Source organism: Narcine bancroftii, chromosome 1, assembly GCF_036971445.1.
Source record: "Narcine bancroftii isolate sNarBan1 chromosome 1, sNarBan1.hap1, whole genome shotgun sequence".
Lineage (NCBI taxonomy): Eukaryota > Metazoa > Chordata > Chondrichthyes > Torpediniformes > Narcinidae > Narcine > Narcine bancroftii.
This window is the reverse complement of record NC_091469.1, coordinates 268,308,380-268,335,193: the sequence shown is the minus strand read 5'-3', so window position 1 is coordinate 268,335,193 and position 26,814 is coordinate 268,308,380. Positions and strand designations below refer to the sequence as shown.

Sequence of the window (26,814 nt, the reverse complement as noted above, 5' to 3'; positions counted from 1 at the left end):
AAACCCTGAACATTAAGAGAAGCAAATTTAAATTTCGACATGTCTTACAACAGTTAGGAAAAAAAACCCCAACTCTTACCCCCTTACCCTCTCTTAATACGATCGAAAAAAAAAAAGAAAGAAGAGAAAAAAAAGGAAAAAAAAATATTTTTTTTATTATTTAAAAAACCCCTTCACTCTTTAATCTAATAAGAAAAAAAAGAAAAAAAACGGGTAGGAGGTTAAAAATACCCTCTCCCGTCTAAACCGCGCAATGCGGTAACTCCCAAAAAAAATGGGTGTGAGATAACTCACACGTAGCAGATGACTTTCAGAAAATAGTGCCTATCCAGTTCTCTCCCCCAACTCTCACTTCATCTTAAACTAACATCATCATTATTTAATATCCCTTTTTTTTTGAAAAAAAGCATTAGAAAAAAAAGGACAACTCTTCTTTTAATCAGCTCCAAATGCCGAGTCACCATTACGACCATTCCTTCTTGGAGCACGGCTCTTTCATCTCTTGTCTCCTTGGAGAATGCGGCGGACTATATCTCTGTTGAAACTGTGTGATTGGCAACTCTTGGGCAAATGCTATAGCTTCCTTTAGAGAATCAAAGAACTTTGGTTGGTAACCATCTTGAAAAATCTTCAAAACAGCTGGATATCTAAAGGTTGCCTTATAACCTTTCTTCCACAACAACTCTTTAGCAGGGTTGAATTCCCGTCTTTGGAACAACCTCTTGACTCAAATCCGCATAGAAGAAAACTCGATTATTTTGAATCATCAAGGGTGATTTTCTTTGTTGTGCATTTCTAATAGCCACTCGTAAAATTATTTCTCTGTCATAATAATTCAAGCAACGAACCAAAACAGGTCTTGGACTTTGACCTGAAATAGGTCTTCTACGCAAAGCTCTGTGAGCACGTTCCAGTATTATACCTTCCGGGAAATGTTCTTGACTCAGCACCTGCGGAATCCATTCAGTAAAAAATTTTCTTGGGTCTGGTCCCTCCATTCCTTCTGGCAAACCAATAATCTTTATATTGTTCCGTCTGGATTGGTTTTCCAAATAATCAATCTTTTTCACCAAATTTTTATTTTGAGTTTGTAAGTCTTCAACCATTTTGGTCACATCAAGAACTTGATTCCGTATTTCGTCTATATCTTCTTCACACAAATTAAATTTATCTCTCACTTCAAGCTTAAAAGCTCCAAACTCAGCCATCTGTTGAGAATGTATTTTCACCAGGGTATTAAACCTAGTACCAAGTTCAGTCATAATCTTGGATAATCCCTGCATTGTACAATATAATTTAGATTCAAGATTCACAAGAATCTTTTCAATTGGAAGAGATTCTGGCTCAACAGATTCCTGCTTCTTCTGCATAACCAAAGGATCTTCTGTTCCTTCCTTCATTCTGGTTGCCTTCCTTGTAGTATGACTGCGTGTGGAAACCCCAGCCACAGCCTCTCCAGCAGTGACTGGAGGACGCTGGCTGGGGTTTTCCCCAGTCCATAATGTATTAAGTTCTCCCAGTACATCAAGTTGTATAGATTCTTCTATCTCAAGAGGTGCAGTTTGCAGCGCCACCACTACAGTTGACAAATGCCTTTCCCCAGCCGGTGTTTCAGCTGGTAATACTTCAGCTGATGATACTACAAGCGGTTCATTCATAACATTGCCATCAGATGCTACTGCGCATGTGCGAACCTGAGTAACTCTTTGTTCTAAAGGCTGTTTGGCGCCCTCTTTAGGGGGCTCTACCGATGTAACATAGAGCTCTGCATCCAAACACTGTACCTCTCTCCTGGGATCCATTTCACACTGAATCCCGGTACTTTTTCTACAGGTAGGCTCCAAAACGTGAACTTTTGGAAAATGTAGTTTTTTGATGATCTGTTGTCGTTTTTTTTTTGCTTTTTTTCACCAATTGTACCATCAGAAGTTAAATTAACAGCACTGAAGTTATCTAAACTTTTAAAGAATTTTAACGGGCATTTCTAGACAAAACAATAAGATAGAGTCAGGAGAGGACTGGAAGGCACGTCTGATCCTTGCGCCATCTTGCCACGCCCCCCTATCTAAAATTTCTTTAACCCCACTATCCCCTCCCCTTCCTGAGTTGCCCTTTATCCCTTGTCGGGCAACCACATCTCCCCTCTCCATTTGGATTTGCGAATTCACTCGCAAGCATCAACTGATTTCGCAGTGACCGTAACTCGTCCCCACCCAGCACCTCCAAGAAAAGATTTTAATTTTCATATATAACAAAGGTCACTCTCTTAATTCCCTCCTTACTTCCTCTCTTCCCTTTCTTTCCCTTATTAATTCTTATCTATACTCTATATATTTTCTTTTAAATACGGATACACTCATGTACACACATATATACATACACACAGATATTATATATATATATATTCTTCTTCTTTGGCTTGGCTTCGCGGACGAAGATTTATGGAGGGGGTAAAAAAGTCCACGTCAGCTGCAGGCTCGTTTGTGGCTGACCAGTCCGATGCGGGACAGGCAGACACGATTGCAGCGGTTGCAAGGGAAAATTGGTTGGTTGGGGTTGGGTGTTGGGTTTTTCCTCCTTTGCCTTTTGTCAGTGAGGTGGGCTCTGCGGTCTTCTTCAAAGGAGGCTGCTGCCCGCCAAACTGTGAGGCGCCAAGATGCACGGTTTGAGGCGTTATCAGCCCACTGGCGGTGGTCAATGTGGCAGGCACCAAGAGATTTCTTTAGGCAGTCCTTGTACCTTTTCTTTGGTGCACCTCTGTCACGGTGGCCAGTGGAGAGCTCGCCATATAATACGATCTTGGGAAGGCGATGGTCCTCCATTCTGGAGACGTGACCCATCCAGCGCAGCTGGATCTTCAGCAGCGTGGACTCGATGCTGTCGACCTCTGCCATCTCGAGTACCTCGACGTTAGGGGTGTGAGCGCTCCAATGGATGTTGAGGATGGAGCGGAGACAACGCTGGTGGAAGCGTTCTAGGAGCCGTAGGTGGTGCCGGTAGAGGACCCATGATTCGGAGCCGAACAGGAGTGTGGGTATGACAACTGCTCTGTATACGCTTATCTTTGTGAGGTTTTTCAGTTGGTTGTTTTTCCAGACTCTATTGTGTAGTCTTCCAAAGGCGCTATTTGCCTTGGCGAGTCTGTTGTCTATCTCATTGTCGATCCTTGCATCTGATGAAATGGTGCAGCCGAGATAGGTAAACTGGTTGACCGTTTTGAGTTTTGTGTGCCCGATGGAGATGTGGGGGGGCTGGTAGTCATGGTGGGGAGCTGGCTGATGGAGGACCTCAGTTTTCTTCAGGCTGACTTCCAGGCCAAACATTTTGGCAGTTTCCGCAAAGCAGGACGTCAAGCGCTGAAGAGCTGGCTCTGAATGGGCAACTAAAGCCCATATACACACATACATATAGTTCGTGGTCATTTTTGCTCTCGTTACATGTCTTCATCTCTCTGTCTGTTTTGTAGTTGTTCTGCAAATTTTTGTGCTTCCTCCGGATCCGAGAATAGTCTGTTTTGCTGCCCTGGAATAACTATTTTAAGTACCGCTGGGTACTTTAGCATAAATTTATATTCTTTTTTCCATAGGATCGCTTTTGCTGTATTAAACTCCTTTCTCTTCTTCAGGAGTTCAAAACTTATGTCTGGATAGAAAATTTTTTTTTTACCTTTGTATTCCAGTGGCTTTTTGTCTTCTCTTATTTTCTTCATTGCTTTCTCCAATATATTTTTACTCTTGTTGTATATCTTAGGAATTTTACTAAAATGGATCTTGGTTTTTGTTGTGGCTGTGGTTTAGGGGCTAATGTTCTATATGCCCTTTCTATTTCCATTTCTTCCTGTAATTCTGGTCTTCCTAGGACCCTGGGGATCCAATCTTTTATAAATTCTCTCATATTCTTGCCTTCTTCATCTTCCTTAAGGCCCACTATCTTTATATTATTTCTTCTATTATAATTTTCCATTATATCTATCTTCTGAGCTAACAGCTCTTGTGTCTCTTTAACTTTTTTATTAGATTCTTCTAATTTCTTTTTTAAGTCCTCTACTTCCATTGCTACGGCTGTTACTCGTTCTTCCACCTTGTCCACTCTTTTTCCTATATCTGACATGACCATCTCTAACCTATTCATTTTTTCTTCTGTACTTTTAATTCTTCTTTTTATTTCACTAAATTCTTGTCATTGCCATTCTTTTACTGATTCCATATATTCTTTAAAAAAAAATATATCCATTGTCTTGCCCTTCCCTTCTTCTTCCATTTCTCTATGTTCTTCTTCTTCCTCTGGGTTGGTCATCTGTTGTTTCCTTGATTTCTTTTTACTCTCTTTCTTGTTCTCGTTGTTTTCTATGTTCTCTTGTTGTTGTGCTGTAGCTGTCATTCTCAGCTGTGGAGATCGACTCCTCAGCTGGTCCCCCCTCGCGTCAGTGTTTTTTTTGTCATGCGCATCGCGCATGCATGAGGAGTTGCGCATGTGCGGTTGCGCACTTTTGCTTGGCTCCGCAAGCCATTTTTGTAGTCCAGAGCTCGGGACTTCCACTGACCTGAGAGAGCGGGCTTCTCTCTCCGCGGCGGGCCTCCTCAGACAGGTAAGGCCTTCACCTTCTTCTTCCGATGTCTTTTCTTCTTCTCTTCTTCCCGTTGCTTTCGACTTTTCTTTCTTCGCTGCCATTTTCTTCCCACCTTTACTTTCACTTTATTTTAATTTTTGAGTTTGTGCCTTTGTGTTTTCTGTGTTTTTTTTTAAACTTTTCCGGAGAGGGCTGGAGTTCCCCGACCTGCCACTACTCCATCACGTGACTCCTTTTCTCCTGTATTCTTCTTGAAAAGATAACATAATTTGAGGGATAAATACCTTTTTTGTGTAAAAGTATGGATCCCATACTTAAAAACTCATTAAATCCTTTTGACTAATGCTTATTCTCCAATAAGTATTCCTAAAAACATTATCTTGTGGCAGCATTCCACTAGGCAGACAAACCGGCCCCACTTGTAATCCATGCTGCGGGGAAGCTGGCCAGAATGGTGCCGTCGGGGGTTTCCCCTTCTTCTCAGCACCGGGCTCAGAAGCCCGTGCTGGGGGACCATGTGACGTCGGTGCCCCCCAGCACGATTCTCAGCCCGGTCTGGGCTGGGAGTATAAGTCCAGCCCGGCAGCCAACAATAACCAGTTTTCTGCTCACTGAGCTCAACCCGTCTGGTTGTGTGCTCTTTCAGTAGCACTGTAGCTGCTGCTACGATCTGAGCATTATCACACTGATGCTTTTGGGGATCTGCTGCATGCAAATTGATGCCACTCCTTTTGTTTTATAACTGCAAACTCCACTTCAAAGTTATTTTGGGTTTATTGAACAGGATGAAAATGATACTTTTGAACTTTTTTTGGTAACCTCTTCAATCATTGTGCTACATTCTTATCACATTCTGGTATCTGAGTGCAAAACCCTTGCACCAACCTCAAACTTTATTCTGCTGAAAGCAGAGACTAACTTGTGATGGAGCACTATTTTATGTTAGTTGATACAATTAATAGCCACGATAGCTGTAATACCAAATCAGGATTCTTGGATAAAATTTTTTAAAATGTTGTAAATACTTGGCAGCTTAGATAGTATCTGTGGGAAGAGAAAGTGAGTTAATATTTTGTCATAACTTGTAACAGAAAAGTTTCAGAGAGGAGGTAAGGGTGGAGAGAACAAAGGGAATGTTTTTGATGTGGTGAAAAGTGAGATAAAATGGATGCCAAAATTGGTGTTCGACATGGAGAGATGAAAGCTTGTTACTGGCAGTTAATCCATCTGAAAGAGGTGTGAATAGGGGAAGAACAAATAAATTGTCATATTGCATATGGAGACTGTTTTGTTTAAGTATTGTTGTTCAGAAGACTTCGCAGCATCCTTTGTCTCCCTGATCCCATCATTGTATTGCACAACTATTTCTTGTCTCCCCAATGGCTGAAAGAGAACCTGATGCATCATGGAGACACAACTAGAATCTGGAGCAAAGAAATGAGCTGCTAGCAGAAAGCTGTTTGTCTGAGGAGGCAAAGGGATGATTGAAATTTTAGTTTGACACTCTGTATTGGGACTGAGAGTGTTGAGGAAAGACGGCCATCATGTAGAGGTGAGGGTGAGGAAAGTGAGGGTATGCAGAGGGTTCGTATATGAGGAGCATTTGATGGCTGTGCGGCTGTACGTGGTGGAGTTAGAAGGATGAAGATGGATCTACATGCTGAATATTGAAAGGGCTAGATAGAGTGGATATGGAGAAGATGTTTATAGCCTCAGAATAAAATGATATTGCATTAGAAGAGATGAGAAATTTCTTCAGCCAGAGGACGGTAAATCTGTGGAATTTGTTGCCACAGATAGCTGTGGAGGCCATCATTGGGCATATTTAAAGCAGAGGTTTTTTTTAAACTTTATTTAAGATTTTATAACATGAATAACATATAGGATTACATTTAAAAAAATTAAGAATAAAATAATAAAATTACAATACAGTATCAGTAACCTAAATAAACTATACCCTCCCCAATAATTATTACACATTAATAACCCAACTCAAATTAGTCCAACCCCCCCTTTCCCCCCCAAAATAAAGAGTGAAGAATTAATAAAGTTAATAATATATGTGAGAAAAAAAACCACTTACAAAAAAAACAAAAACATAACCGATTAAAATACTAACAAAAAGAGAAGTAATTAATACTAAGATATCAGACTTAAAAAACATATTTAAATCAAACTTAAATGCATATATTTAACAGAGTTAAGATGAAACATATATTTAACTCAAACTTAATATAAAAAATTAGTAAAGTTAGTAACATTGTCTATCAAAAATTCTTAAACAATAATCAATTCTTTAAAAAAAATTGTAGCATGAGAAAAAAAAGATGAAAAAAAACTTTCTCTATAGAGATAAACCTTCACCAAATATCAACTAACTTCACATCTATCATCATATTAGTCACATAAACCACCATCTTAAAACAAAATTCAAACCTCATTAAGCATTGTACAATTCAATTTTAGTACTCTTCCATCATTTTTCCCTTTTACTCTTGAATAATTATCTTTTTTTAAACTTTATTTAAAATTTTATGACATGAATAAAATAAAAATTACATTTAAAGATATAATAAAATATAAGATAATAAAAATTAGAATACTACATCATTAAAATACACAAATTAACCCCCCAATAATTATAACACAACATTAATCATCTAATTTAAAATTAGTCCAACCCTCCCCCCAAATAAAGAGTGAAGAATTAATTAACAATATTGTATATAAAATAGAAAGAACCCCCACTTACAAAAAAAAGGATAAAACTTAACAACAAAAAAATTACTAACAACAAAAAAAATATCAATACTAAAATAATTCCCTTAAACATATATTTAAATCAAACATAATACATGTATTTAACAAATGAAATCCACTTTAAAACTAAGTTCAAATATTAAAATCATATATCAGCCACATATCTGTTATACAAAAAATCATAATTAATAATACATAAATACAGAATTTCCATTAATACCAAGTTTCCTTTATAATTCATCGAGAGAACAAAAACATCCCTTAGAAAAACAATCAGATAAACTTTTTATTCCCTTCCCCTCCCCTTATATAAAAAAAGAAAAAAAAAGAAAAAAGTTCAAACTCTTATAAAATTCTCCATATTCTTCATTTATAACATCTTCAAAATTCTCTATCGAAATTAACTTAATTTTATTAAGCTCTTCTCCCTCAATGTATTTGTACTTAATTTTCTTATTTTTCTTCTTATCACCTTTCCCCTCATCTTCCTCTTCATCTAATTCAACATCCTCAATTTTTGACTTATTATCTTCTGTGACATCATCCTCTTAAAAAAGAAAGAAAAAGAGAAAAAAAAACCCAAAAAAAGAGAAAAAAAGGAGAGAAAAAAACCTCCTAATTCCCTCTCAATTACAATCAGAAAACAAAGAGTTTTAAAAAAATTATTTATTTAAAAAAATAATTAAAAAAAAAACCTTCACTTCTTAACCCAAAAATTAAAAAGAAAAAAAAAACAGGTCAGAGGTCACAACTACCTCCTCCTGTTTAAACCGCCCAAAGCGGTAACTCCCCCAAAACATTGGGTGTGAGATAACTCACAGGTAGCTGATGACTTCTGGAAACTAGTGCCCACCCAGTTCCCTCTCCCAACTCCCATTTCATTAAACTATCATCATTATTTAAACTATTTAAACTCTTCTCAAAAAAAAGATAAAAGATTTATTTTTTTAAATCAACGTTACCACTTCGGTCACCATTGCTTCCATTTCTTTTAAAAAACTGGATCCCACCTTACATCTCTACTCTCTTTGGAGACCTTGAAGAACTACATCGTTCCTGAAACTGCAAGATTGGTAGAGACTGAGCAAAGTCCATAACCTCTTTAGGATTGTCAAAGAACTTTGGCTAATTTCCATCCTAAAAAATCTTCAGTACCGCAGAATACCTCAATGTTCCCTTATGTCTTTTTTCCACAACCGTTCTTTCACAGAATTAAATTCGCGTCGTTGAAACATAATTTCTTGACTCAAATCTTGATAGAAGAAAACAGGATTATTCTGAACCATCAAAGGAGATCTATTTTGCTGGGCATTTCTAATAGCCGTAGGTAAAATTGTCTCTCTGTCACAATAGTTTAAACAACGGATCAAAACAGATCTTGGATTCTGTCCTGAAAAAGATTTTATTCTTAAAACTCTATAAGCACATTCCAGTATTAAACCTTTAGGGAATTTATCCTGTCCTAACACTCGTGGAATCCATTCAGTAAAAACTTTTCTTGGATCTGGTCCTTCTATGCCTTCTGGCAAACCAACAATTTTCACGTTGTTCCGTCTAGATTGATTCTCCAAATAATCAACCTTTTTTGCTAAATTTTTATTTTGGATCTACAATGTTTCAATTATTCTATTTTCATCTTGCAGTTGATCCTGTGTATCGACTAAACCTTGATCACACATTTCAAATCTTTCAATGGTTTCAAGCTTAAAAGCTCCATTAATGACTTCCGCCATCGCATTAATCTTGGAAATAAACTGGTTCACAAAATTAGCTAAGTGACTCGATACAGAATATATCTTATCTTCAAAATCCTTAACAGACATTTCAACAGAAGTAGATTCAGGCATAATGGGGTCTTGCTGTTCCTTAGAGACCACGGGATCTTCTGTCCCTTCCCTTAACTTAGTATCTTTTCTAGCAGTTTGACTTCGTATAAAAATCCCTCTCAAAGTCCCCCCAGCAATGCCAGGAGACTGAAGATCAGAGTTATCTTTAAGCCAAATCTCTTTAATCATCTTCACTGAATCGATGTCTGGAAAAACTGTTGTAATTGAAGATGAATTTTGCAGCGCCACCACTATAGCAGTCGAATGACAACTCTTTAACTCTCCAGCTGGTGGCGCCCCAGCTGATTCAACTGTCAAAGCCTCAGCAACAACACCTGCAGTGGCCACCGTGCAAAACACTGGCACCCGTCCAGCCCCTTGTTCTGAAAGCTGTTGAGTGCGACTTTCAGAGAGCCTCACCGGCTTAAAACGAAGCTTCAATGCCGAACTCTGCTCGTCCTCCTCTGGATCCATTCTACGCTGAGTCCTGGCTTCTTGTAAACAAGTAGGCTCAGACAATTTCGGAAAATGTAGTTTTTTAACAGTCTGTTGATATTTTCTTTTACCTTTTTTTGCATATAAACCATTAGGCACTAATCCAACACCTTATTATTTGTAAACTTTTAAAAGAACTTTAACGGGCACTTAAAGACAAAACAATAAATCAGAGTCAGGAGAGGTCTGGAAGGCACGTCTGTTCCCTACGCCATCTTGCCACGCCCCCCTCTTGAATAATTATCCAATAAAAGCTCCAATACCACATTTAAATATCCCCAATCATTACGTTAAAATTCAGATATCCAAATAATAAAACACATCTACAACGAAATCTATATCTTCAACAAATGGAGCATAAACCACAAACAAAATTCAAGCCTCATTAAGAATTGTACAGTTCAATTTATAACTTTCACCATTATTCCCTTCGTTTTATAACTAAAATAGCAAAATAATATACACCAAAATTACCACTCCTTTCACCTTAAAGTTAAAGAAAAAATAAAACAAAAACTTATCCATCCCATTCACATTTAAATTTCAAATATTCCTTATCTACTGAATAAACTTTACAAAAAAAACCACATCAATTTTTAGTTTTTTAAACAATCAAATACTTTCTTATGCTTTTTTTTATAAACACAAAAAAAAACCCTTCACTCTTTAATCTAATAATACAAAAAAAGGAAACAAAAATGGGTAGGAGGTTAAAAATACCCCCTCCCGTCTAAACCGCGCAATGCAGTAACTCCCAAAAAAAAAATGGGTGTGAGATAACTCACACGTCGCAGATGACTTTCAGGAAATAGTGCCTATCCAGTTCTCTCCCCCAACTCTCACTTCATCTTAAACTAACATCATCATTATTTAATATTTTTTTTTTAACAAAAACATTAGAAAAAAAGAACAACTCTTCTTTTGATCAACTCCAACTGCCGAGTCACCATTACAACTATTCCATCTTGGAGCACGGCTCTTTTCTTCCATCTCTTGTCTCCTTAGAGATCGCGGCGGACTACGTCTCTGTTGAAACTGAGTAATTGGCGGCTCTTGAGCAAATGCTATAGCTTCCTTTGGAGAATCAAAGAACTTTGGTTGGTAACCATCTTGAAAAATCTTCAAAACAGCTGGATATCTAAAGGTTGCCTTATAACCTTTCTTCCACAACAACTCTTTAGCAGAGTTAAATTCCCGTCATTGGAACATAACTTCTTGACTCAAATCCGCATAGAAGAAAACTCGATTATTTTGAATCATCCAGGGTGATTTTCACTGTTGTGCATTTCTAATAGCCACTCGTAAAATTATTTCTCTGTCGTAATAATTCAAGCAACGAACCAAAACAGGTCTTGGACTTTGACCTGAAATAGGTCTTCTACGCAAGGCTCTGTGAGCACGTTCCAGTATTATACCTTCCGGGAAATGTTCTTGACCCAGCACCTGTGGAATCCATTCAGTAAAAAATTTTCTTGGATCTGGTCCCTCCATTCCTTCCGGCAAACCAATAATCTTTATATTGTTCCGTCTGGATTGGTTTTCCAAATAATCAATCTTTTTCACCAAATTTTTATTTTGAGTTTGTAAATCTTCGACCATTTTGGTCATATCTGAAACTTGATCTCATATTTCGTCTATATCTTCTACACACGAATTAAATTTACCTCTCACTTCAAGCTTAAAAGCTCCAAACTCAGCCATCTGTTGAGAATTTATTTCCATCAGAGTATTGAACCTAGTACCAAGTTCAGTCATAATCTTAGATAATCCCTGCATTGTTTAAGATAATTTAGATTCAAGATTCACAAGAATCTTTTTAATTGGAAGAGATTCTGGCTCAACAGATTCCTGCTTCTTCTGCATAACTAAAGGGTCTTCTGTTGCTTCCTTCATTCTGGTTGCCTTCCTTGTAGTATAGCTGCGTGTGGAAACCCCAGCCACAGCCTTTCCAGCAGTGACTGGAGGACGCTGGTCAGGATTTTCCCCAGTCCATAATGTATTAATTTCTCCCAGTACATCAAGTTGTATAGGTTCTTTTTATCTCAAGAGGTGCAGTTTGCAGTGCCACCGCTACAGTTGACAAATGCCTTTCCCCAGCCGGTACTTCAACTGATGTTACTACAAGTGGTTCATTCATAACACTGCCGTCAGATGCTACTGCACGTGTGAACCTGAGTAACTCTTTGTTCTAAAGGCTGTTTGGCGCCCTCTTTAGAGGGCTCTACCAATGTAACATTGATCTCTACATCCGAAAGCTGTACCTCTCTTCTGAGATCCATTTCAGGCTGAGTCCTGTTGTCTTTCCTGTAGGTAGGCTCCAAAACTTGAACTTTTGGAAAATGTAGTTTTTTGATGATCTGTTGTTTTTTTTGCTCTTTTCCACCAATTGTACCATCATAAGTTAAATTAACAGCACTGAAATTATCTAAACTTTTAAAGAATTTTAACGGGCATTTCTAGACAAAACAATAAGATAGAGTCAGGAGAGGACTGGAAGGCACGTCTGATCCTTACGCCATCTTGCCACGCCCCCCCCCCCCATTTAAAGCAGAGTTTGATGGGTCATTGATTAGTAAGGATGTCAAAGTTGTGGGGAGAAAGCAGGAGAATGGATTGAAAGGAAAAATAGATCAGCCATGATTTGAATGAGAGAGCAGACTTGAGACAGGGCTAAATAGCCCTTGTATTCTTGTTACATGCATTCATAATTTCCTTGTGTGCTAGTTGATAAAGACCTCACTCAATGAATATCGATTTAGGATTATTTGACATTAATAATCAATCTCAAAGTCCAATTATGTTAAAACTGTGTTACCTACACATGATAGACATCCCACTTTCTTGTGTTTATACTGAATCTTCTCAAATACTTCTATATCTGCTTCTATTATTTCTGGAATCCCATTCCAAACATCCATCGCTCAAAGACTTTTATTGTATATGACTTAATATTTTAACTTCTATTTGTGTAAATCTGCTCCATGGTCCTGTAGAAACACTATCTTGTCTTTACCATGCAATGCATTGGTATGAATGACAAATAAAGGTGACTTGACGTGTGTATGTATATAAAAAAAAACTTGCCCCACACATTTTTAAATTTTACCCCTCCCACTTTAAGTACACGTCCTTGAGTATGTGACACTTTTACCCTCAAAAAAGATTCTGACTGATTACCCTAGCAATTCCTCTCCTAATTTTATAAACCTATTCCATGTCCACTCCTTGGACTGTGACACTTCAGGAAAAAAATAATCCAAGTTTGTCCAATCTGCATCAGCACAAAACCCAAATACTGCACATGTGTGTGCAAGAGTGTGGGCAGAGAGCACCAAGAGGAGTTCAAGGGTTGTTGAGCAGCCAGGAGGTGGTGGGGTGGGGAAATAGATACTGGGGACAGCAAGGCAGAGTAGGGGGAAGAGATGGCAAGAGCTGTTAGGAGGGATGGGAGATGAGCAGCATTGGTGGGGGGTGGCTCACAAGAGCCCTACAAGAGATAGGGGAAAAAAATAGTTGGCAAGAGTCGATCAAAGGAGGAAATCATTTTGTATGTTGTATTTGACCACTCATTCTTTGTTTTGATTATATTTTAAGATTCAATCCTTACAGTCCTCAGATACTATCAGTTGAAATTTTTGAGCTGAAAATGTAACCAGTTGCACTGAAATTAATTGGAAACGCCTTATAATTTGAGTTTTCACTAATCCAATGATCCCCCTGTCCACATTTAACTACCACATTCTATACCGGTCACCGGGATGACCCCTGATGACCTAGTGGTGTAATTACATATCACCACACCCTGAACACAACCCCTTTGTATAAATTAAGGGATTCTTGTACCTTTAATATATGCTACATTCCCATTTTGTAGTTTGCCCCATCTCATTTTTTCCAATTTTTGATCTTCTCATCCTTTGACCTTATTTCCTGCTATTTTTAATGATATTGGATGCCATGTAAAATTTCACTGTCTTGCTCCTGAAGTCACGACTAGTTATTGTTAATGACTCATTGCTTGCTCCCTACCCAATGTGCAGTCTGGAGAATGAATGTTGGGAAAGGTTTCAACCATTGGACAAAAGCTTTCAAATCATCTTACACCTGTGGCTGCAATTCAAAATGTACTTGATTGGTTGGTTGGTTCCAAAAAAAAGTTGCACAGCCATTAGCTGTGAAAAGCAATTTTTAAAATAAATCTTTATTAATTTTATTTTACAATATTCTTTATCAATTTGTGTGCATCTCATTTTATCATCAAATTTATTTACCATGTAATTCTTGATTTTTTATTAAAACCATGATCTTTCAGTCATGTATCTCTTGAAACTACTAAAGCACTGATATTACTCTCTTAATTCTCATTATCCATAAAAGTAAAACTATGATTTAATGTGGGTTTTTTTCATAGATTTGAAGTCACTAATTTTTTTAACCTATTATTTTTAGATCCATTTGGGGAAAAAAAGGCAGGTTATCTAAATTATTCTATACGTGAATCCTGCAACACTCGTTCAAGTCCCTGAAGCAGAGAAGCATTTAATTTGCGGTGTTACTCATTTGTACATTTTTGAATTGGTGTCTTCTCTGAGAATCATTAGGGTTTTTTACATTATTCACTGGATTTTCTGAATTTAGAGTTTACTATGTCCAGAATATAAATGATGATTATAAATTGTATACCAAATGTATAACTTTAAATATTGGCTTGGGTACTCCTAATGATTCAAAGTAAAATACTTTTGGTGGAAGATTTTCACAGATACCAACTCCTTAATTGTGCATTTCAATAATTTTCTGATTTATTTCAAATATTTTGAAAGAAAACCATTCTGGTTAAAATTATAACATAATGGTTGATGTAAATTTCTAAAAATCTTATCTTTCAATTTTAGCAGATCTTGTAGTTTTTCAATGCATGATAGAATAGGTTCTCAAATCTAAAAACAATGAAATTCAAAAGATCAGAAGCAGAGTGAAAGGTAAAAGTCTGCAGATGCTGTGATTGTAGTAAAAACGCAAAAATGGAGGAACTCCGGTGTCACAGTATCCAGGAGGTAAAGATGTATATCCAATGTTTTGGTCTCAAGCCCCTGCCCCCCGCTGGGCCCCGGGAGCTGCCCCCCGCTGGGCCCCGGGAGCTGCCCCCCGCTGGGCCCCGGGAGCTGCCCCCCGCTGGGCCCCGGGAGCTGCCCCCCGCTGGGCCCCGGGAGCTGCCCCCCGCTGGGCCCCGGGAGCTGCCCCCCGCTGGGCCCCGGGAGCTGCCCCCCGCTGGGCCCCGGGAGCTGCCCCCCGCTGGGCCCCGGGAGCTGCCCCCCGCTGGGCCCCGGGAGCTGCCCCCCGCTGGGCCCCGGGAGCTGCCCCCCGCTGGGCCCCGGGAGCTTCCCCCCGCTGGGCCCCGGGAGCTTCCCCCCGCTGGGCCCCGGGAGCTTCCCCCCGCTGGGCCCCGGGAGCTTCCCCCCGCTGGGCCCCGGGAGCTTCCCCCCGCTGGGCCCCGGGAGCTTCCCCCCGCTGGGCCCCGGGAGCTTCCCCCCGCTGGGCCCCGGGAGCTTCCCCCCGCTGGGCCCCGGGAGCTTCCCCCCGCTGGGCCCCGGGAGCTTCCCCCCGCTGGGCCCCGGGAGCTTCCCCCCGCTGGGCCCCGGGAGCTTCCCCCCGCTGGGCCCCGGGAGCTTCCCCCCGCTGGGCCCCGGGAGCTTCCCCCCGCTGGGCCCCGGGAGCTTCCCCCCGCTGGCTGCCCCAGCACTTTTGCTCTTACTATAAAGATTAAAACTAAAATGTATGGTATATTTTCCATGTAAATATTGCGGAGGGAGGAGTGCCCAGCTTCTTGGATGTCTTTAAAGCAATGAAATTTATGACAAGAAAAAATGTGAATAGATCAACACGAATCCATTATACTCAATAAGGTGATTGGACAAGTGAGTAAACTTCACCCTGACACGAGGGGGTGCTTTTCTTGAGCTGAAGTAGAAATCCATTGCCAAGTCAGAATCGTTTCTTGTAATAGGGTATAAAAGTATTGCGGATCATGATAGATGAAGTTAATTTTGCCTTGAACTACAGATTTTTAACTGTGAATCACATTTTCATTATAATAAGCACAAAGTTTAAAAAAATATAGTTTCCTCTCAGCAAAGTGACTATTTTGTCATGTTTAACTTTGGCTGGAGCAGCTTTTCACAAGTTCAAACTATTTTTATTTGCTCCTTCCTTTCCAATGTGAGAACTTTTGGATATTTTCATCTGCAAAGTTTTATATTAATGACTGGAAATAGTTTTAAAGAATTGCTGAGTTGGACAGTTGAGGAAACTGAGTCAGGATGAGCACTGACTCCCTTATTTACCCCAATCATTTGTCGCATTAATCCCTGTCACTTTGCATCTTCCTTCTTCCTGCATTGCTTCTCTTGCAGCATTCCACTGCCTCCCCATGGTCGTGGAGAAATATTTATTATCCTTTGTCCTTTGATCATATTGCACAGAATAGGCCCTTTGGCCCTGTAAATTCAATCTGACCATCATGCATCCACTCACATTAATCTTGCACTCATGCTGTTCTTTCCCACATGCTAAGCACACTTGTATATGAAGTGCTATTTTCCATGCCCAATCAGCTTATTGGTTTCCATACCTTTGGAAACTGCAGCTCCTGAAGGAAACACAAGCGATCATAGACAGAATATGCAAACTTAACACAAAAAGCACCAGAGGACAGGATTGACTTCGGGTCATTGGAACTTGAAGGCAGCATTTCCACAGCTATCCTATTCTGCACTAATTGTGCACTGGGCAGTCCTTTGATACTCCCTCAGACATCACCTCTTTTTTGAACCCTGTTTATTGGCCCCCTCCTTCCTTCCATGCACCAGACAACTAATTCTTTCCTCTGTCAAGACTTGGCACAGATTGGGAGATTGCTTCGCTGAGCACTTTCACTCTGTCTGCACCAATGACGGGGACCTCCCAGTAGCCAATCATTTCAATTCTGTGCTACACTCCCATACTCTCATGTCTGTCCATGGCTTCATACCGTCTGGCCAAGACCACTTGTAACATTGGAGGAGCAACACCTGATTTTTCCATCTGGACACCCTCTGACCTGATGACATTGACTTTTCTGGTTTCTGCTAACCTGCTCCCCTTTCTCCCTCCCTTCCCATCCCTGTCAGCTCTCCACCCCCTTCCCCTCTATTCACCTCCTCCCCTTGCTTGCTGCTATGCCCTCCCTCCCTCTCCACCTATTACCTCCTGCCTTTGTGACTACACCTCCCCTTCCCTCAAACAACTTCTCTTTTAACTCGTCTCACTTCCTCCAAATCAAAGGAGTACCTATGGGCACCCACCTGGGTCCCAGCTATGCCTGCTTGTTTGTGGACTCTGTGGAGCAATCCATGCTGCAAGCCTACACAGGCAAAACCCCTCAACTCTTCCTCTGATATATCAATGCCCCATGCACCCACAATGAGCTTGTCAACTCCATCCTCATCGTGGCTGACTTCCACTCTGATCTCAAACTCACCTAGTCCATTTCTGACAACACTCTCCCCTTCTTGGATCTCTGTTTCCATCTTGGGAGACAAGCTTTCCACCAATATGTATTTGGATAGACATGTAAGTGTGGGAGTGTAACACAGAATTGAAATGGTTAGCTACTGTGAGGATCTATCCCCTTCTCTCAATTTCTCCCTCCCCATTGTTTCCAAGATGTGGTCTTCAAGTCTAGATCATCTGAAATGTCTGCCACCTTCCACAAATGTGTCTTTGTGTCTTCCTCTCCATCACCATCAACTCAGCCCTTGCCCACATCTCCATTTCTTGTTCATCTACTCTGCCCCCAGACACACAAACATAGAATCCTCCTTATCCTCACCTACCACCCCACCAACCTCTGCATCCAACACATTATTCTCTGGAATTTCTGGCAATTACAACAGGATCCCACTACCATACACATCTTCCCCTCTTCTCCCTCCCTCCATGACTCTCTCGTGCACTCATCCCTCCCCACCATTGCCACCCCTGGCACCTTCCCCTGTGGCCACAGGAGGTACCTCACTTGCACCCACACTTCCTCCCTCACCACAGTCCGGGGCCCCAAATAGGCCTTTCAAGTGAGGCAACACTTCACTTGTGTTTCCGCAGGACTGATTTAGTGCATCCGGTGCTCCCTTTGTGGCCTTTTCTACATTGGAGAGACTGGGCACAGATTGGGAGATCACTTCACTAAGCACCTTCACTCTGTCCACACCAGTGACTGAGGCCTCACAGTAGCTAACCATTTCAATTCTGTGTTACACTCCCACACTTACATGTCTATCCATGGCCTTGTGTACTATCCCACCAAGACCACCTGCAAATTGGAGTAACAAAACCCGATTTTATCACTGGGCAATCTCCAGCCAAATGGCATTAACATCAATTTTTCAGTTTCTGCTAACCTGCTCCCCTACCCTTCCCCTTTCCAGTTCTCTCGCCCTTCCCCCTCACTTTACTCAGCCATCCCTCCTTCCTTTGATGGCTGCTGTCTCCTCCCTCCCTTCTACACCCATCACCTCCTACCTTTTCAACCACCCTTCCCCCTCCACTCCCCACTCTTGAAGGGCTCAAGCCTAAAATGTTATTATGTAATTTTATCTTTGCTATATGCCGGTCTCTCTTTGACCTGCTGAGTTTTTCCAGCATTGTGTTCTTTTGTACCAACTTGTTCTTTCCTCCAGCCGTGAGCTTTTCATGCCTCGTTTTTCTTGATGAGTTGATCAGGGAAAATTACATAGACATATAATAGCTGAGGGAAAAAAAAATCTACATCCATAAATGAAAATGGAAAATGCTGGGTGTACTACTCAGGTCAGGTAGGATCTATGAAGAATGCAAGAGGTAATATTTCAGGTAGATGAGGTTTCTTATGTGTATCTTAAGTTGCAGAGAAGGAAAGGGATGGAGTTACTTAAGGTATCTAATACAAGAGACCAAGATCACCCAGGTGATGTAATTGCCTTTAGTGCTTTGTAGGATAGGGAATTAGATGATTGTTGACCATTCATGGTCTGTCTGGAAATCAAGAATGATGAATGAGGACAGTTAGGAAAACACAGCATCCAACATGCATTTGTTACTGAGCCCTGAAGGCTGCCCTGTGCTGAGAAAAAGGGTAAGGTTACATTGGGCTTTGTTGGGATGATATAGGAGGCTAAAGGCTGAGGAGCCAGAATTGAGTAACCAGGAGAATTACAATGATGGGTGACTGCAAGTTTCAGATCATCCTTGCAAACTGAATGGAGGTATTCTGCAAAGTGGTTACTCAATCTGCACTTTTTCCCCCAATGTCAAGGAAGGAGATCACATCATGAAAGCCAAAAGCAAGAACGTGATTCCAAAGTTAGGTGAGAGTGATTGCCCTTGACATCAAGGCAGCTCCTGACAGCGTGCAACTTCCTCGTACCCCTGTCAAAACTGATGTCAAACAGGCATCAAAGAAGAACAGGCAAGTTGTGGGAGCCATAACTCACAGTAAGAAAGCTGGTTATGGTTATTGGACATCACTTGGGTGTTCCTCAGGGCAACTTTCCTCAGCCACCTTCCTCTCATCACAAGCACGGATGTGGACCATTAAAGGTACAAATGTAGAGCATTTAATTATGCAGCAACTAAGCACATAAGAAATAGGAGTAGGCCATTCATCCTATCAGGCCTCCTCTGCCATTTAATGAGATCACGGCTGATCTGATGATAGGCTCGTCTCCACCTACCTGTCTTTTCCCCATATCCTAATTCTCCTACGATACAAAAATCTATCCAACCTTGTCTTAAATATATTTACTGAAGTAGCCTCCACTGTCAATATCATAGATTCACCACACTCTGGGAAAAGCACTTCCTCCTCCTCTCTGTCTGACATCTACTACCCTGAATCTTGAGGCTATGTCTTCCCCCACCAATGGAAACAACTTGCCTACCTCTAAATTATCCATGCCTTTCATAATTTTATATACTTCTATAAGATTCCCTCTCATTCTTCTAAATTCCAGCGAGGACAGACCCAGATGACTCGATCTACTACCTCCTCTTCGGCTGCTTAACCCCCTCATCTCTGGAATCAACTTCATGAAACTGCTTAAAGCAGAAAGACCAAGCAAGATTCTCAGTCCGGTCACAGGTCTCACGCCTTGGCCTCATCATCCATCTCAGAACCTGTGTTTTGGTTCTGATTTCAGACATTTGTTCTGGCCGTTTTGTTATATTCACGTTTCTCCCCTTGTAGTCCATGTAATTTTAAAGGATCCAAATGTGTGGATTGTAAACATTTAATCTGCCTAACTCCGATATCTTCGAGTGCAATCGTCCCTGACTTGTGATTCGTAGATGTAGAAATGGTATTAAATTATTAACATTTTAAATCTCCGGGAACTTTATGGGGGAATGAGCGAATTCTACAAAAACGAATCTAAATGTTTTCTGAACTCGAATCAAATTTAATTTTTAGCTGAGCGATTCACTTTAATTTCAGCTTCGCGAGAAATGCCGATGTAACGAACAGACGCGATTTACTTGGTGCTGAAAAATCAAACCACTGCAGGTGAAGAAGCCCGAGCCGCGCTGTTTCACAGAAGCAACTGGGAAGTGTCACGCTGCTCGGCTGGAGGACAGCGCTGGAAGGTAGGCAGGTGGGGTGGGGTGGTGCGATCGCAATTCCTGCCATTGTTCAAGCAGGACGCTGCGTTTCCTCAGACGTCAAACAGGGGGGAAGGGTTGGCTTTTCCTGCGCGGCCACCGGATAAGAATCCTTTGTCCCAATAGAACGCTGGCAGTTGTCTCCGGGTTCCATTGAAACGTCCTCTCATTGTTATCACCGAACGTTCGAGGTTACTCGGGGTTCCATCTCGCCCGCTGTCCTCGGCGTCAGTCTCCGCTCTCTGGCGTGGGGATTTAAAGGGCCCCCCGATTGAAACACTAGAGCCTCCACTTGGTTCCCGGAAGTGACGGCCCCTTTGTGGAGCTCGCTGGAAGATGGCGACTGGATGCAGCGCTGCTCTGCGAGGTGAGGGAGGAGGGAGGAGGGAGGAGGGAGGAGGGAGGAGGGAGGGAAGCGCTTCCAAATGTTTTAATCCTTCTAGCCGGTGTCTCTGGCGATGAGGGGTTCGCCTGCGAGATTTGATTCAATTGGAGGTGCGCAGGGTTGGGTTAGGTTGGTGGGTGAGTGGATTCTTGGTTTGCTGTCTGATGTATGAAATGATGTTAAGTTCTGGAGCAGTGGCACTGGCTCCAGGACGGAGTTCGAGTGAACAGTTTCGAGCGCTGATGAAAATAATTGGGAGAAAGAAATTTTGCCCTCAGGAACTCGGCTCGAAATTTTATCCCCGAGGCACCTTTTGAAATCGTATCTTTCTAACGGTTTACCATTATGGTTCTGGCGTTGCTTTTTTAATTGGTCTCGTTGAGTTTATCTTAATTTGTGGTTTGTGCTGAGGTTCTCTGACCTTTCTCTCGTATATATTGTCATAAACTCCAAATAGTGTTTATTTTCTTGCTGTCAATATCGAAGTGACTGTTAAAAATATTTCCCTCTGGAATGGAAGATATATCAACAATTAATAATGATTGTTTTCGTTGAATTTCTATTTTGATGCAAGCTCACTAAAATGCTTTCAACAATTTCAGGATGTTTTGAAAAGCTGGTATGTTTCAATTGTAGTTACCTCTGGATAAAGCTATTGATACCTAAATGTTCTGTTGATGTTTTGCTGTTTTGAAAATCCATTTCAAGATAGGTGGAGTTAAATCTCCCACATTTTAAAAATTGTTTTGATTTTGTTAATGCTGTCTATGATGCCTCGTATCTTGTAATAAATATTGTTACGAAGTGACTTGCTCTTAAATCTCATCTGATGGCTGTTGTAGAATGATTTTGTGTAGTGGGTTGTGTAAGTTGTCAAAGAGTGTCTTTTCTTTGGCTTGGCTTCGCGGACGAAGATTTATGGAGGGGGTAAAAAGTCCACGTCAGCTGCAGGCTCGTTTGTGGCTGACCAGTCCGATGCGGGACAGGCAGACACGATTGCAGCGGTTGCAAGGGAAAATTGGTTGGTTGGGGTTGGGTGTTGGGTTTTTCCTCCTTTGCCTTTTGTCAGTGAGGTGGGCTCTGCGGTCTTCTTCAAAGGAGGCTGCTGCCCGCCAAACTGTGAGGCGCCAAGATGCACGGTTTGAGGCGTTATCAGCCCACTGGCGGTGGTCAATGTGGCAGGCACCAAGAGATTTCTTTAGGCAGTCCTTGTACCTTTTCTTTGGTGCACCTCTGTCACGGTGGCCAGTGGAGAGCTCGCCATATAATACGATCTTGGGAAGGCGATGGTCCTCCATTCTGGAGACGTGACCCATCCAGCGCAGCTGGATCTTCAGCAGCGTGGACTCGATGCTGTCGACCTCTGCCATCTCGAGTACCTCGACGTTAGGGGTGTGAGCGCTCCAATGGATGTTGAGGATGGAGCGGAGACAACGCTGGTGGAAGCGTTCTAGGAGCCGTAGGTGGTGCCGGTAGAGGACCCATGATTCGGAGCCGAACAGGAGTGTGGGTATGACAACGGCTCTGTATACGCTTATCTTTGTGAGGTTTTTCAGTTGGTTGTTTTTCCAGACTCTTTTGTGTAGTCTTCCAAAGGCGCTATTTGCCTTGGCGAGTCTGTTGTCTATCTCATTGTCGATCCTTGCATCTGATGAAATGGTGCAGCCGAGATAGGTAAACTGGTTGACCGTTTTGAGTTTTGTGTGCCCGATGGAGATGTGTCAAAGAGTGTCCTGGTACTTAAAAAGGTGTTGTAAATTATGTCCATGGCAAGGATTTCCTAAACTTGTAAAACTTACATTTGTTTTATTTGCAAAGTAAAAGTTTAAAATATTAGTGTTATTAACTTTTTTGTTGTTTGGGCATATTTATAGTGATTGAAAATTTTAAAGAAATAACAAGGAATGCATATATTGAATAACCAAACTCTGGGCTGATTCTGCCCTAATTGTTTATAATTCTTTTTGAGTCCAATCTGTAGCACGCTGCTGTGTGATTGCTCTTTCAAATCAACTTGGACACTATATATTTCATTATATTCAGATGAATGAAATCCTTGAATTTCCTGTGCTGCCCTTTGTAGAAAGTTCACAATTGAGGGAAGTGAAACCTGTTGCATCCAAAGGAATAAAAGTCTTGCATCTTGGTTTTTATGAACTTAATGCATTTGAAATGAACTCACTGTTTTGGAAAGTCGGTAGTGTATTTATTTTTTGCTAATTATAGGTCAGTTTTGTTGAGTAATCTCTGATACATATAAATTGGATTTGTGGCTGCACACATCCCAGACAAGTATAGACATGCTGGAATCTTTAGTAAAAGGTATACATTAAAAATGTTGAAATTGTGAAATTTAAAGTACAATTAACATCAAGTTGTTGAAGATTCTTGGACAGGACTAGCTTGCATTTTGAAAACTATAGACATATTAGAGTGGGTCAACATGGGGTGGGTTCTGTCTCGAATTTGATATTTTTTGAGATGGTGACAAAGATATTTCAAGTCAAGTCGCCTTTATTTGTCGTTCATTCCTTGCATTGCACTGTTAAGATGAGGCAGCGTTTCTCCAGGAGATGAGCTTTCCTCTTCCTTTGCAGGAAGTAGAGACGCTGTGGGGCTTCCTTGGCTATAGAGCTGGTGTTTAAGAACCAGGTGAGATTCTCCACCAAGTGCAGACCAAGGAACTTGATATTTTTGATGACCTGCATGGTGGAGCCATCAATGGTCAGCAGAGCGTGATCCCACCGGACCCTCCTGACGTTGACAACCATCTTTTTTGTGAAGGGTAATGGATGTTGTCTCTGTGGACTTCAGTACAGCACTTGATAAGGTTCCCTATGGTAGATTGATCCAGAAAACCAAGTCACATGGGATCCACAGTGTATTGGTAAATTGGATCAGCTATGGAAGACAGGTTTGGTGGTGGGGTGTTTTCTGACTGAAGGTCTGTGATCAGTGGTGTTCCACAAGGATCAATGCTGAGATCATTGCTATTTTTGATTATAATGATTTGCATGAAAATTATATCTGATTAGCAAGTTTGCAGATAGCACAAAAATTGGTGGAATTACAAGGAGTGAGGATGGCTGTCAAAGGATAGAGTGGGAAAAAGATGAGTATGGAAATTTAAATGGATAAATGGTGGAAGTTTAATCGGAACAAATATGAGGTGATGCATTTTAGGAGGGAAAATGCAGCAGGACTTTTACATTAATGTGCAGAAGGATATTCTGGTGCAAGTCTGTAGCTCCATGAAAGTTGCAACGCAGTGAATAGACTAGTAAGGAAGGTGTGTGGCAGCCATGCTCTCATTGTATGGGACATTGAGTATAAAAGTTGGCCTGACAGATTGTGTATTTTTAAATGTCGGGGCCTCATTTGGATTATTGTATGCACTAGTGGTTGTCACGTTACAGTCAGGAGGTGGAAACTTTGGAGAGAGGGTGCCAAAGAGGTTCACCAGAATGTTGCCTGTATTGGAGCTCATGAGGTACAAGAAAAGTTTGGAGAAATGCAAATTGTTTTCTCTGGGTTGTCAAAGGTTGAATTGTGAGAGGCACAGATTGACGAAGTAGTCTTTTCATTCCAAAAATGTAAATGTCATATATGAGAGGGAAGAAGTGCTCTAAGGTATTTACATGGCAAGCTTTTTTTTAAGCAATAGCTGCTTGGAACACAATTCCATGGAAGGGGATAGAAACAGATGTGATAGCATTGTTTCAGGTGCATTTAGATACATGAACAAGTAGGGAAGAGAACGTGTCATGAAATTTTTGTTTTGCGGCTCCATTACAGTGCAAATATTGCTATAAAATTACATTTTAAAAATAAAATTGGTAAAAAAATATTAAAATAAATTGGAAGAGTCTGGTGAGTCTCCCAAATCTCCTCCAACTCCTCACAAAGTTTAGCTGCTGGCGAGACTTCTTTGTAATTGCATTGACATGGAGGCCCCTGGACAATGTCCAGGCAGATGGGTTTGGTGCTGTTTGTCAAAGGACCTATTCCTGAGCTATACTGTTTTATTTTAAAGCCATACCCTGTTTTTGTCTTGTGTATATTTTCTGTTTAATTTTAAAATAAAAACAAATTGTTCATGACTGCTTAAGAGCAAGTCTTTGATATTGTGTGAAAGCAACTCTCACATTTGAGTGCAGTTACAGAACATGACCTACTTCATTTTTACCACCTTTCAACTTGTGAATTGTTCAATGAAATGGTGGAAAAGTCCTCAATTAACAAATATGACCATGTGAAGTGTTTTTTTTTTTGCAAGAATTTATTCCATGGTTGCAATGGACTGTTGCATTATCTAGTTGAACATGAAGCTCCTGACATTATGCAGTGAAGTCAGTACACTTGAATTTTTTCTTCAGAATCAAATCTCAATTTAAATGTATTGAATTTAACCTCTTTCAGGATGCATTCCATGATAGTAGAGTTAATGTGTTTGGATGATTTTATTTGTCTTTTAAAACATTGTTCATTGTTTTAAATTGTTTTGAGATGACTACATTTATTCTGTTCTTCATTCGTACTTTGTAAGTTAGTCCCTAATTCACGGCATTAACTGTCCTGAATTAATGATTGGGGTGCAAGCAATCAATGATATCATAAAGTTTGTTTGAAGCATTATATCACTGTAAATTCTTTAGAAATACAGTACAGGTATTCGCTGCTTAACATCCATGATGTGTTCTGTGAAATTGGGCGTTATGCGATGTGGATGTTGTGCGAACACCATATTATATACTTAACAAAGCTACGTGGGATATTGTAGTGTACCAGTAAACTTTATTTGTAAGTAGGGATCAGAATGTGGACCAACACTGAGCTGTAGGGAGAGAGCGGGGCAGTGGGATCAGAGTGTGGACTGACATGGGGTGTGGGGAGAAAGCAAAGCAGTGGGATTAATTGGGACTGAATTAGGGCTGTGGGGAGAGAGCGGGACGGTCAGATCAGTTTGGGTATACAGTAGTGATTCCCAAAGTGGATGCTACTGCTTCTCATGTGTGGATGGCAAAAGGGTCCAGTGAGGAAAAGGGGGTGGTCTGAACCTTCTGTCTTGTTATTATTCAGTCTGCTGCAAAGTTTAATGAAGAAGCAAGTGCAGTAATTTTCTGGCCAGACTTGGGGCGGCAGTACATTTTCATGAAAACGGGTGTCAGTGGCTGCCATGTTGTACTGGTATCATTACCCCCCCCCCCCTGCTCAGTGCTGATGCCACCCTACCCTGCTCAGTGCTGTCACTATCCTCCCCCCGCTCAGCGCCAATGTATTGGGGGAGGGAGGCACTCGCGATGTGGCCTGGAGGCCAAGGGGGCGGCAGCCCGAAAAAGTTGGGATACAGTTTCCTCTAGCTAGCGATCACTTTTTCTAAATCGTTGCTGACTTGCAGTAAACTGAATTAATTATGGGACCGCTCATGAATATACAGTCGGACGTTGCCCAAACAGACATTATACAGCATATACCTGTACTCGATGATGGTTAACAACAGCACTCTTAATTTCTGCTGAGAACAAGTGGACTAGTTCCTGAAAAAGTGCTCTTATTGCTGTTGATGAATGGAAGAAATGCAGAATAGTCAGTTAAACCAGGGCGAGGACTGGAATGAAAGGCTGCCAATAGATTCTGTTTGGAAAAAGAATAAGATAGTAGACCTTGTAACAATTGAGTTCAGTGCAAGGAATCTGAGCACTTTGAAAGGTATTAGGTATGTGAGGTGTGGAATTGCAGCGTTCTGAGATAGCTAACTGATCATTTTGTGTGAAGTTGATTTTTGTTGTCTTCAGCTTGCTTGTGTTGGCCTACATTAAACCAAACTGAATAGTAAGATTAAAATCCTCCTCATCAGCCGATAAGGTGATGCACTGGTTTTAAGTCTTTCGGGTAGTTTTTAAAATGCAAGATGTATTTACGACTCCAGAAGGTGTTCACACACTCTCATTGTCCTGACTATTTCAACTTTTAATGTAGGGGGGTCCAGGGAAAGGAACATTTTGCAGTTGTTACTGTGCTTGGCTAAATTGAAAGTTTTGTATCTCTGGTATCAAATATATCCAAGTTCAGTATTTGAATTTTAGAGCTCTCCTTTTTGCAGTGTA

At 40.9% G+C, this 26,814-nt stretch overlaps 1 protein-coding gene across 8 annotated transcripts in view; it reads left to right on the top strand.

The window, feature by feature from the left end:
• Nucleotides 1-26,814, top strand: part of pik3c2a (phosphatidylinositol-4-phosphate 3-kinase, catalytic subunit type 2 alpha) — a 161,849-nt gene that overhangs the window by 24,762 nt on the left and 110,273 nt on the right. For 4 of the 8 annotated variants that reach the window (XM_069898227.1, XM_069898189.1, XM_069898177.1 and 1 more), the window contains exons 3-4: nucleotides 18,983-19,266; nucleotides 20,159-20,689. The gene's annotated coding sequence lies outside the window, so the exon portion shown is untranslated. Of the gene's footprint in view, nucleotides 1-18,982; nucleotides 19,267-19,792; nucleotides 20,025-20,158; nucleotides 20,690-20,770; nucleotides 20,818-26,814 lie in introns of those variants that run through there. The other 4 variants (XM_069898184.1, XM_069898207.1, XM_069898198.1 and 1 more) reach the window with 3 other exon arrangements.